We start from the raw sequence: 13,324 nt of genomic DNA on the forward strand, positions 1-13,324 counted from the left end.
AAAGGCTGCGAAAGCAGAATTTTAGCAGATGATGCAGCTTGGCATAGTTCGTCCTTCAAATAGCGAATGGGCCTCGCCTCTTCATCTTGTTAGTAAGGGTCCAAATGCATGGCAGGCATGTGGGGACTACCGAGCTTTAAATGCCGCTACGAAACCGGATAGGTACCCAGTACCACATATCCAAGATATAACAGCAGTTGCCCAGAATAATAGGGTTTTTACTAAATTAGATCCATTCAGGCATACCACAAGATCCCTGTGGAGCCCGAACATATTCCCAAAACGGCAATTACCACACCGTTTGGAATGTTTGAATTTTTGCGTCCATTTGGTTTACACAATGCAGCTCAAACGTTCCAACGTTTTATAGACCAGGTTTTGCGAGACTTGCCATTTGTGTTTGCATACATAGATGACGTCCTTATTGCTAGCAGGAATAGGCAGGAACACATAGATCATGTGCACCAAGTATTCGATCGCCTGAACCAATATGGTGTTGTTTTAAATCCATCGAAATGTACTTTTGGTCAATCCGAGGTTATATTTTTGGGACACCATATTTCAGAGAAGGGAATTTCCCCATCCCCAGAGACAGTCAAGTCCATCCGAGATTTCCCTATCCCTGCTACAATGAGACAGTTGCGGCAATTTTTAGGATTAGTTAACTTCTATCGTAGGTTTCTCCTTCATGTTGCCCAAGTACTTTTGCCATTGACAGGTATGCTGACAAATGTGAAGAACTGCAACATTAGACTATCGGAGGAAGCAATAGCAGCATTCAACAAAGTAAAGGCCATGTTAGAAGACACCGCAAAGCTGTCCCACATTCAATCCGACAGTGAACTTTGCCTGGCAGTAGATGCATCTGCAACTGGAATTGGAGTGGTCCTGCAGCAAAAATGTAATGGGAACTGGCGACCTATTTCTTTCTTCTCCAAGAAATTGACTGACGCAGAAACATGCTATAGCACATTTTCCAGAGAGTTGTTGGCCTCGTTTTCCGCAATAAGACATTATCGGCAGCTCCTGGACAGCCATTTTACTTGGTGACTGACCACAAACCTCTTTTAGGCGCTCTGCAGTCCTCCTCAACAAATACTCTCCCCGAGAGGTTCGTCAGTTGGACTATATCCTACAGTTTACGTCGGATGTCAGACACGTGAAGGGAGCTGACAATATACCAGCAGATACACTGTCACGAGGAAGAAACTCCTTCACATTGGGACCTTCCATCGAAGCCAACACCTTAGCTATGGAGCAAGAAAAAGACGAGCACTTGCAGAAGCTTCTGCGGAATAATGGAACATCACTGCAGCTGGTGAAAATGGCACACCCCAACAGCCCTAGAAAAATAGTGTGTGATATCAGCACTAAAAAACTGCGCCCATATGTTCCAGCATCCTTAAGGAAAGACATAGTCAATGCAGTACATGGTTTATCACACCCAGGGGCCAATGCGTCGATATGTTTGATTACAGACAGGTATGTCTGGCCGAGGATGAAAGCAGACGTGCGAGAATGGACAAAGAAGTGCATGCAGTGTCAAAAGGCCAAGGTTGGTCGACATACATGTGCGCCACTAGGCACATTTCCAGTACCTGATGAGAGGTTCAAGCACATACACCTTGACATCACCGGTCCATTTTCGACATGTGAAGGCCAATGCTATCTTTTGACATGTGTCGACAGATTTTCAAGATGCTTTGAAGCCTTACCAATGCCGGATATGACAGCATACACAGCAGCCAGAACTTTCCTCGCTGGATGGGTAGCAAGATTCGGTGTCCCGGAAAATGTGACAACTGACAGACGTAGACAGTTCGCGTTCGAACTGTTTCATAAACTCTCAGGACTTTTGGGCACCAGAAGTATACACACGACAGCATACCATCCACAAGCAAACGGAGAAGTCGAACGTCTACATCGCAGCCTAAAGGCCTCTTTACACGCAGTGCTTACCAGCAATACAAAATGGTTAGAACACCTTCCTCTAATTTTGCTGGGTTTACGCACAGCAGTGAAGAAGGATATGAATTGCTCAGCAGCAGAAGCGCTGTATGGTACCACACTATGCCTGCCAGCACAATACTTTTGTGATACACCAAATAAAGTTTGGGACTCTACATCATTTGTTGATAGACTGACAAGAACCATGGCCAAAATGGCATATTCTCCATCAGGAATAAACAAGTGCGCTAACACATATGTGCCAAAGGCACTAGAGACATGCACACATGTGTTTGTTCGCGATACAGCTAGGTCGCATACCCTGCAACCACCGTACCACGGACCTTTTAAAGTCAACAAGAAAAACAAGAAGTATTTCAGCGTCCTCATTAAGGACGAAGAACAAAATATCTCAATTGACAGGTTGAAACCCGCAACACTTGAGGATGCATATTTAGAAGTAGATCCCTCACAAAGGATGCCAGTCGAAGTGACATTGGAAAAACGCCTTTATAAAAAAACACATTCGGGCAGACAGGTAAAATGGCCTGCCCATTTAAGAGACTTTGTCTCTACATAAAAAAAACAATCCTCTCACAACATTCAATTAAAAGTACTCCGTATTTTTTTTGGGGGGGGGGGGTTGTAGGGGACTAAAAGTTAGAGGATACCGAGGAGGAGTAATCTGCCCCTGCTCTAAGACTGATTGTTTTTTCCCCTTTGGTCACGGGCAGACGTTTTGCCTTTTCCCTCTCAAGTAGAGGAGAACCTTCGTTCCACCACGAGGTGAGCTCTGAGAACTTTTTCCACGAATCGGTGAGTCTTATCGAACTGTCGCTATTGTATTGTGTTTTATTGTTGTTTAAATGTTTGTCAGTGTATAATATATGTGTAAACGTAATTGGGCAATTGTGTTTATTCATATATTTTTTGTGTAGTTAAAACTAACAGGCTTAGTAGTTGATAACTCGACAAGCATCTCCCTAAGGGGTTCGAATATCACAGGGTTGCACAAGAAATCACACTCCACATCATTTTCCAACCTCGAGAGAATAAATCGAACCTGAGATGAGAACACTTCAACATTAATAGCATTTGCTTCTACAAGCGAACAGTCCACGTCCTCACGCAAGGAACGATCATCCAACAATTCAGTTATATTATCTACCGATGCTAACCATTCATCAACATCGGCCTTCATTGTTATAAAATAAGGCTTAGGTAATTCCCTCTGCAACCGCAACAAATCTAAGACAACGATAATCTTTCCTAAATAAAACTTTCGTTTCCTTACAAGGAATCCGGGAGAACGAGTGACCAACATCGTGCAGCCTTTGTTTTTTATTTTTTTGTTGTTTTTTTTTTCCAAAATATGGACTAAATCCAAACAAATACAAAAAAATAGGCGTTCAAATATTATACACAAAAAAAAATGCACACACAAGGGTTACAAAGGTATGTGCATAAAATTCCTTCCTCATAGCACAAATAAAACAAAATCAATACAGCATATTGAGCAGAGAAAATATCAAGGGATACAATCCCCAGTTAAAAATTAAAAGAGTCACTATGACTCAAAATTAAAATTAAGTGGATTTAAAATCAATGGCAGCTCGTGCCTGAGATTAGTGGGGGTGCTGCTGCTGCTTCAAAAATTTTACGTATTTTTTAATATCCTGTAAAAGAAATTCGAATATATAAATAAATATTTAATCAAATAATAAACAAACATTCAAATAAATATTCAAATATATAACAAAGACAAATAATCAATCAGAAATGGATAATACTCAAAAAAAAAAAAAATTATTAAAAATTTTTTTTTTTAATTGTGTACACTTTACAGAATAATAAAAATAATATATACATTTATTCCTTTTAGACTTTTCAGATTAAATAAAAGTTTGCGTTTTTTTTTTTTGCAAACAAACGAAAAACATTTTTAAAAATAACTTATTTTTTTTTATAAAAACAAAAAAGAAAAACTTTGAAATTTACTTGCCTCCCTACGAGGGTTAATTTAGGAGTTTACTATTTGAAAATAGCGTTTTATTTAATAACAGTTTTATTTACAAAATTTATTTTTTAAAAATGTATTTATAACAAAATGTATTTGTAAATAAAATACAAAATAAAAAAAAAATTACATTTTTATATAGTGAGCAAACAAACAAAAATATTTAAAGATACAAAATTTTATTTACAAATCTTTTAACAACTTGCTTTTTATATAAAAAGAACAATTTTGGCTATTTACTGACCTTCCCATGCCGGTAAAGATCGACATAAAGTGGAGATTTATTATAAGAAAATAGGATGTCATATGTAAGCATTATAAAACATCGAATTTTAATGTAGCTTTCTCCCCAAAGAAAACAAAAAATTAAAATTGTTTCAGTCCAGAAGGATTTCTAATTACTTTTTTTTTAATGCGTATTATCTGCCCCAGTGCCCCAGTGCCCCATCTACTAACAAATTCAATGTAAAGTTTAAACATGCATAATTATAAAAACTGTTTTTTTTAATTTTTTATTTTTTACTTACAAACACATTTTAATTAAAAAAAAAAAAACCTTGTGTAAAAAATCCATTTTTCAAAGTGTAAAACTTCTAACATTGTCCTCGTTGGGGGCAAACAAATGCTAATTTTTTTTTATATCTAAAACATACAAGTTAAAAAGATTTCTAACTAAAATGTACTTTCAACATAAACTGTTTCTTCGCTTGTTTGCTTCTAGGAAAAATATAAACAGTCTGTTTTTTTTTTTTTTTTTTTTTTTTTTTTTTTTTTTTTTTGTAAAGTTTAGTTGTTGCAAAATAAATAGCATTTAAAACCACTTAAAACAAATAAAAAGGCAGGTAGATGGAAAAGTAACTTTATTTTCATGGTAAGATTTAGTTATTGTATATTTAATTTTTACCCTTGGTCGCTTGTTAGCTTCATTGCTAAATCCCTGAATTCTTAAATTAAAAAAAAAAAAAAAAAAAAAGTTTCTGCATATTATATATTTCCGTCTGCGACCGAATTAAATCGCAACGCTAAAAGTGTGCGTATTTAAATAAAAAAAAAGAAAGAAAAAGCACAATATTTTATGTACCAGAACAAAGAACACGTTATATGCAGATTTTAATAATAATTTTTTTTAAATTGTAAATAAACATCAAGCGGCTTTCATCGGCTGTCTCAAGTACGCATGCGCACAAGAGAATTTCATTAAGTGAACTGTGAATTTCACCGCTCCAAGCAAGTTTTATTTTTGTTTTTATATGAATTTGGAGATACCGACATTAAACTTAATGATTTTATAATAGGCACCGCCAAAAATGGCCGCAAAATCAAGTTGTTGTTGTTTTTTAAAACGAAATTACATTTATTAAAATCCATTATTTCTGAGTAACTTTTTTTTCCAGAAAGATAAAACCCTGAATTTTATCATATAGAAAACAGAATAATGTAAAACTTTTTTTACTATTTTTAATTAAATTTTAAATGTTAAATTTTCCCAAAAAGTTAACAATTGACATTTTTTGTCTTGCACAAAAAACGTACATAAATATTTAAAAAAAAAAAAAAAGTGTTTTTGAAATAATTAATTTATTTATTTATTGTCTAACTAAGATTTAAGATGATTTTCTAAGAGAATATGCAAAAATATTATAATATAAGTACCTGGATTTCAAATAATTCCACTTATTCATATATGTAACCAGTTATTTCGCGTCGATCTAGAGTCTAGGTCGACACTGTTTACGTTTGCGTTTGATAAGAAGCAAACTATGGAAGACCAAACAGGCCAAAAAAACTTATTTTTCAGTGACGAAAATTTCAATGTATTATTAAGCTAAGGCTGGCCAGTACCAGATGGGTGACCATTTGTATGAGTTTGGTTTTTAATGTGTATGTGTGTGGGGTCCAGGCTCCCAAAAATGGGCGGGGGGAGGCAATTTAAAGCAGAATAAAAAAAAAAATTATTTCAGCGCGTTTGGTCCACCGTAGTCGAAAGGCGGCAAACGTTTTCAAACGGCACCGAAAAAAATGATGCTATTTTTAACACAAAGGGCACAATATTTATCGAATTTTTTTTTTTTTTGGTATCGATTCTTCAAAGCATGCCCTGTTTAATAATGGTCATGCATGCATTATTCGGCTCGCTAAAAAAAAAAATTGTTAATTCATTTATCAAAGATTTTAAAATGGCTTTTTTCGTATAAATATTTAAAAAAAATTTTTTTTGTTTTGCTTAACTTAAATTAATTATTTTACTTAACATATTCACCGAATTTCACACTTCAAAACTCAAAAGCGGGATAATTAAACACAATCGAAGTTCTGATATTCAGACGTCAAAATAAGGTATGCAAACAATTTTTTTTTTTAATCTATAATTCTGTCCCTTACAACAAGACAATATGTTGTGTTCAGTTTCAGATGATTATTTTAAGCATATTTGTTCCCACTTCAAAACAAGGGGGGTCTTGTAAGCAAATATATATATATATATATATATATATATATATATATATATATATATATATATATATATATATATATATATATCGTTTATGAAAAATAAGTACACCGCTATAAAGTTCATTCTTCTCTTAATAATCGCTGAAAATTTCGTGTTGATTGGATAATTACCTGATTTTTGGTAGATTTTTAAAAAGACGGTCCGTCAAAAAGTACTGACCTGCCCCCCCCCCAGTTTTGGCGGTGCCTATTTTATAATGTACACTTAGAAAAAATAAATAAATAATAAAACAAATGTATTATTTTTAATTTTATCATTAATATTGTGTAGAAATAACTTGGGGGTGCTGCAGTGCTGCAGTGCACTGCTGCACTTCCCACAGCTCCATGCACGAGCCGCCACTGTTTAAAATTCAAACTTCTATATGGAAGTTAATTGACTAGAAATGAAGAATAACGTTTAACACTCTTTATAGCAATATCCTCACTGAAATGCAACCTAGGAAAAAAGTGGGAAGAGAGTTTGAATATACAACTACGTCGGGGGAGGGTACATGCTACTAATGTCACATGTGTATCTTCGAATGAGCCAAATGCAAATACAGGCCAAGGCGAAGAAAAGGGAGCTTGTTTTTTCACAAACTCTTAGTATAACAAAGTTCGCTATTGAAACTTATCATAAATATCTTCAACATATTAGAAATCCTTTTTTACAACAAAATACGAAAGTAATTGCAGATATGCGAACTGAACAAGTTTTAGATAAAGTAAACTTTAACGGATAATACAATATTTGTCGGTGCCCGGAAAACTCGTCCCGGGAAAACTCGTCCCCGGAAAACTGGTCCCCTTTCGCTAGGTAGGAAAACTGGTCCCTTATTGAATAAATATCGATTGAAAACACATTTTATGATCATTCTTGAAGGAGATATTATTTTTTAAAATAGACTATAGCCCCACCCCCTAATATTTTTTTAAAAATATTTTTACTTGTTTAATTTTTTTTTTTTTTTTTTTTTTTTAAATAAAATCGATTTTCTAAGTGTCCGTTTTCTACCTAACTGGCTAAGTTCTTAGTGGTTTCACTTATATTGAAGCGTTTATTATGTTCATACAAAGTTAATTACAAATTTATTTTGTTCTTATTTTAACGATGTTTTTTGGAGTCATAAAAACAATAATTAAAAACAAAACTAAAAATTAAAAAAACAGGGAGCGATTCGATTCTTCGTTACTTTTTTGTTTCGGTTTTTTAATTATGATAGTTTTTTTGTTGTTATGTTTTTGTTTTCTCTCATACCAAATGCACTCATGCGTTATTTAAAATTATAATTTTATCAATTATCAACATTTATTGTCGTCCTGTCAAATTTTGCAAAAATTAACTAATAAATTAAAAACGAAATATTTTTTTGGCGCGAGAGATGCCATGTGCTAACAATCTCTCGTTAACTCATTTTTAATTTTTAAAATTTTTACTTCAAAATTCTAAAATCAATCATTAAGAGAAAAAGTAATCACTAAATAAATTTATTAATCAATTTTCTTGAAAACCCCGCTATCGTTTATCAAGAATCTTTTTAATTTCATTTTTGTTGGTTGTTTTTCGGAGGGAGATATAGTGATTACTTTTTCTCTTAATGATTTATTTTAGAATTTTGAAGTAAAAATTAAAAAAATTAAAAATTAGTTAACGAGAGATTGTTAGCACATGTCATCTCTCGCGCCAAAAAAATATTTCGCTTTTAATTTATTAGTTAATTTTTGCAAAATTTGACAGGATGACAACAAATGTTGATAATTGATAAAATTATAATTTTAAATAACGCATGAGTGCATTTGGTATGAGAGAAAACAAAAACATAACAACAAAAAACTATCATAATTAAAAAACCAAAACAAAAAAGTAACGCTCCCAGTTTTTAATTTTTTTGTTTTGTTTTTTATTATTGTTTTTATGACTCCAAAAAACATCGTTAAAATAAGAAACAAAAAAATTGTAATTAACTTTGTATGAACATAATAAACGCTTTAAAATAAGTGAAACCACTAAGAACTTAGCCAGTTAGGTAGAAAACGGGCAATCGATTTTATTTAAAAAAAAAAAAAAATTAAACGAATAAAAATAATTTTTAGGGGGGGGGCTATAGTCTATTTTAAAAAAACAATATCTCCTTCAAGAACGATCATAAAATGTGTTTTCAATCGATATTTATTCAATAAGGGACCAGTTTTCCTACCTAGCGAAAGGGGCCGAGTTTTCCGGAGACGAGTTTTCCCGAGACGAGTTTTCCCGAGACGAGTTTTCCCGAGACGAGTTTTCCTAAATTCATATTTGTCATAATATCATCTGGTTAATTCACAAGCCATAGACATTCAGTACGAGAAAATGTACGTGTTCATTATAAATCAAAATAGTAGGGTATATACTTATTCCCTTTATATATATATATATATATATATATATATATATATATATATATATATATATATATATATATATATATATATATATATATATATATTGGGGAAAATACGAACATATAATTAACACCGGTTTCAGACACAGTGTCTCTATTTACTAGGCTCCCCACGAGAGTATAGTAAGATAAAGGTCGTTTCTTAAAGTGGGGGATAATCCAACTTCAAAAAATATCGAACACACTGGATTATAAAAAAATTATGGAAAAATAAAATGACCTCAGTTTAGCAGGATCTCTCATTCACTCAATAGGAGCAGAAAATCCTATAGTTTCTCCCAAATGTAAATCGCAATACCCATGGAAATTCAACTACTGCAAGTAAAATGTACATTATATTCCGAAAGAGGGCAACGAAAGTTACAAATGTTGAATAGAAATAAATACTTCTGAAAATCAGTTTTACGTGTTTGATTTTTTTTAATATAATTTGCATATCAATGAGGCTAGACACTAAAATAAGGGAATATACGGCTGACAGTCGAGATGGCGGGAGTCAAGTTTAAGAGAACCAGACTAAATGGGTCGGAACTGAAAATGTTTGAATGCTGACAAGAATCTATTTCTTCTTTTTTTTTTTTTTAATTAGAAGCTATTTCCGAGTTCAAGATTTGAAAGCCTTGAGAAAGAGAAAGATTAAACGAGTCGCATCATGCTGATGACACTACCATTTATGGTAGCACATCTAAGACAGTAAATGGCCAAGTTCTCTGCGATTCTCTCTCCTCTGATCTTGAGCACTTGTTACAATGTGGAAAGGAGTGGTTGGTTACTTTTAATGCATCTAAAACCAAGCTTCTCTCTTTACATCATCAACACTCTGATCCACATCTGGCATCAATTGAAATGAATGGCTCTCGTCTTCAGGAGGCCTCCAGTTTTGACAAGCGTCTAGGCTTGACCTTACTCCTGATCTTAAATGGAATACGTACATCAAATCTGTTGCCAAGGCCGCTGGAAAAATGGTGGGATTTTTCTATCGATCCAGTAGATATCTCACTACTGATGCAATTCTCTATCTATATAAGAGTCAGGTACGTCCAAGGATGGAATACTGTTGCCACATCTGGGCAGGAGCTGCTAGAAAGGACTTGTTCTGTCTTGATAGAGTTCAAAACAGATTTCGTAGCCTCGTAAGAGATGTCCTTTTCTCTTCCCTGCAACCTCTATCTCACAGAAGAGATGTTGTGAGTTTGTCTCTGATGTATCGTTATTTTCATGGAAAATGTTCGACTGAGCTTCAGTCTATGGTCCCCCTCGCCAAACTTTCACAAGAAACACTCGTCTAGCTGAAAACACTATCAATAATTCCCCACGCTCTTTATCTGTGCTTAAACCTAAATGTAGATTCCATGAACAATGCTTCTATCTTAGAACTGCACGCCTGTGGAATTGTCTTCCGTTTTCTTGCTTTCCAGCTGACTACAATATGGTTGTCTTCAAGTCTAACGTAAACAAGTTTTTGATGAGCCGTTCCATATAAGTTAACAAATTTACCGAATTGATTACTATAGTGTCCAATTTCTACTGTACACTCTTTAATCCTCATCCTCGAGTGGCCTCTTGGCCTTGATAATGTGGTGAGACCTGTGTAAAAAAAAGATTTGAAACCCTTGAGAAAGAAAAAGATTAAATGAGTCACATCAAACTGAAATAATTAAAAGCATTGAAAAATGGAAAGATTAGGATGATTCACGTCAAACTTTAAAAGTTTAAAGCATTGAGAAAGGAAAAACTCTAACGAGCTGCGTGTCTAGCTAAGTATCGTGGGCTAGCTGTGTCTGGCCGAGCAGAGTGGGCTAGAAGAGAGACTAGCAAGGATATCTGAGTGGGCTAGTAGAAAGGCTAGTAAGGTTTTAAGTTTATGAGGTAATCTTTTGGCGCAATTTTATTTTTTTATTGACGTCACCTTCAACAATGCAAAAGGAAAGGGAGTTCAGCATTTTTGGTTAGTCTGCAGCATTCATTTTACCCCCTCCCCTTCTCATCTTGGCCCCCGTTGTCCAGCAGTCATACGTATATAGAGATCTTTTCAGCTGGCGAATGTGTGTGCGCGTGCGTCGCGTCACTCTTACCCCTCCCTTTTTTGTCATATAGTTCTCGTGGACATTTCTCTCTCTCTCTCTCTCTCTCTCTCTCTCTCTCTCTCTCTGTGCCTTTCCTTTTTCGTAGTAGTATTCCATCATCATTGCTTGATGATCATTGGCTGCTGTGAAACAATTCCAGGGACTCCTTTTCTTGCGCTTTTACCAAGTCAGTTCCAGAAAAGATATATTGAGAGAAAGATTCTCGCCTTCCAGGCTCCTTCGATGAACTGGCATAAATAGGAGTGGTTGAAATTGGTGTTCAAAAATAAACTATTTATTGAAAAGATAAAGTGGGGCAGAGACTGTCACCATTTTATTCATTTGTTTTCTTTTTTCCAAAGTGTTAAACTAGATACTCGGCAATTCATTTTCTTCGTCCCCTTTCGAATGGATGAAGAAATAAGAAGACAACCCTTTTCAGAGAAAAGGAATATAATTTCTAAAAGGGCAGAAGACAAAGACAACCCTTTTCAGAGAAAAGGAAAATTATTTCTGAAGAAGCAGAAGAAGAAAAAGACAACCTTTTTCAGAGAAAAGGATTTCCATGCCCCGAAAAGAGATAACCAAACTTGTTTGTTTAAAAAAAAAAGACAGAGAAGAGAGAAAAAACTTTAAAAAAAACTGTACATTCCAAGCCTTGCATGTTTTCTTTCCTGATAAAAACAAAAAACTTTTTTTAAGGACTGAATTCAAAGACTTGAAAGAACTATTTTCTATTTCTTGTATGTGCTTTTCATGTAAGCCTTTCTTTCAAGTAAGAATTGTTTTTTTTTTCTTTGTTTTTTTTTTTATTTATATGTTACCTTAAAGTTTTTTTTTGTTTTTTTTACCTTAGCTTTGGAAAATAAAAGCAATCATAACATTTTATTTTCTTTTAAATAAATTCGGTTCATTTTAATCTCATTTCGGGTCTGTATTTCATGTCATCATTTCTTCGTTTTTCTTTTTTTATCATTATTCCCCCCCCCTTTTAATTTGTTACCCTAAAAAAAAAAAAACGGATTTTGGTGACGACTCCCAAATTTCGTCACTTTAAGGATCGGGGGGGGGGGGATGCGGTTTGATGTGATTTGAATATCAATGAGGCTAGACACTGAAATGAGGGAATATAAGGTCGGCAGTTAAGATGGCGAGAGTCGAATCCGAGAGAACCAAACAAAACGATCGGAACTGAGAATGTTCGAATGCTGACAATAATCCATTTCTTCTTCTTTTTTTTTTAATTAGACAAAGTATAGTTATCATTCTTTAATTTTGTTGAAATAATTATATTTTAAAATTTATTAACGATAATCATTTAATAACAGCATTGTTTAACTTCTGGTTTACATAGCTGAAGAGTACAATGAGTTAAACTGCAATTTTACTAAATTTATCAATTTGAGAAACTGAACCTTTTACCGGAATTAATATTACTGTTTGAATTAAGTGTCAGTAACTGAATCTGACCGGACACAGGTTACTGCAGACTTTGAGTCAGTCATTCTTGTGATTTGTTTCTGCCTTGTGCCCTCTCTTTATGGCACTTCTGCATGTCAGTGACATGAGGCGAATGTCACATTCGCCGAATGTGTGCATTTTAGTTTCAATAACTGCCGACAGATTTCGTTTTAAGGCAAAGAACAGATGTCGATAACTCTTCCTTTTCTAAAAGTGCGTGCAAACTAAAATTATATTTTGATATATTTTTATACAATCTTTCCGGCAAAAAAAAACAAAAAAAAAAGACACAAAAAAAAAACAAAACAAATTATTCTTAAACCTCTATAAATGTTTCATGTTTTTAAAATTATATTTTGCTACATTTTTATACAACCTCACCGTAAAAAACAAATGTTTCTTTTTTTTTTTATCATTATTATTATCTTATTTCCACTTATGAATCATTGAATCACTCATAAAAAATTATATTAATAAACTAAAATTATATTTTGATACTTCTTAGCCAATCAATATTTCGATTTCTATATATTTTTGTGCTATTTATTTCGTTATTATGTATTTTTGTATTATCGTAAACACTTGTTTATATTTGAGGTTCACATAATGGCCGCTAGATAGCCTTTCTCTTTCGAAGAACAGGGGTCGATAACTCGACTCTGTTACTATTGTGGCACTGTCCTTCAGAAGTGCCCTCGTTACTCCTGGAGATAGATAAAAACAAACATTTAATTCATTTAATTTCTATTCAGATCTTGTCCACATTGATCATTCTGATTTTTAAAAAATTCTAAACGCTCTGATCCCCATCTGGTATTAATTGAAATGGATGGCTCTCATCTAGGAGAAGCCCCATGTTTTGAAAAGCTTCTGGGCTTGACCTTCACTTCTGATCTGAA

The sequence above is a fragment of the Euprymna scolopes genome, chromosome 45 (genome assembly GCF_053919585.1).
Source record: "Euprymna scolopes isolate OS-2025 chromosome 45, ASM5391958v1, whole genome shotgun sequence".
Lineage (NCBI taxonomy): Eukaryota > Metazoa > Mollusca > Cephalopoda > Sepiida > Sepiolidae > Euprymna > Euprymna scolopes.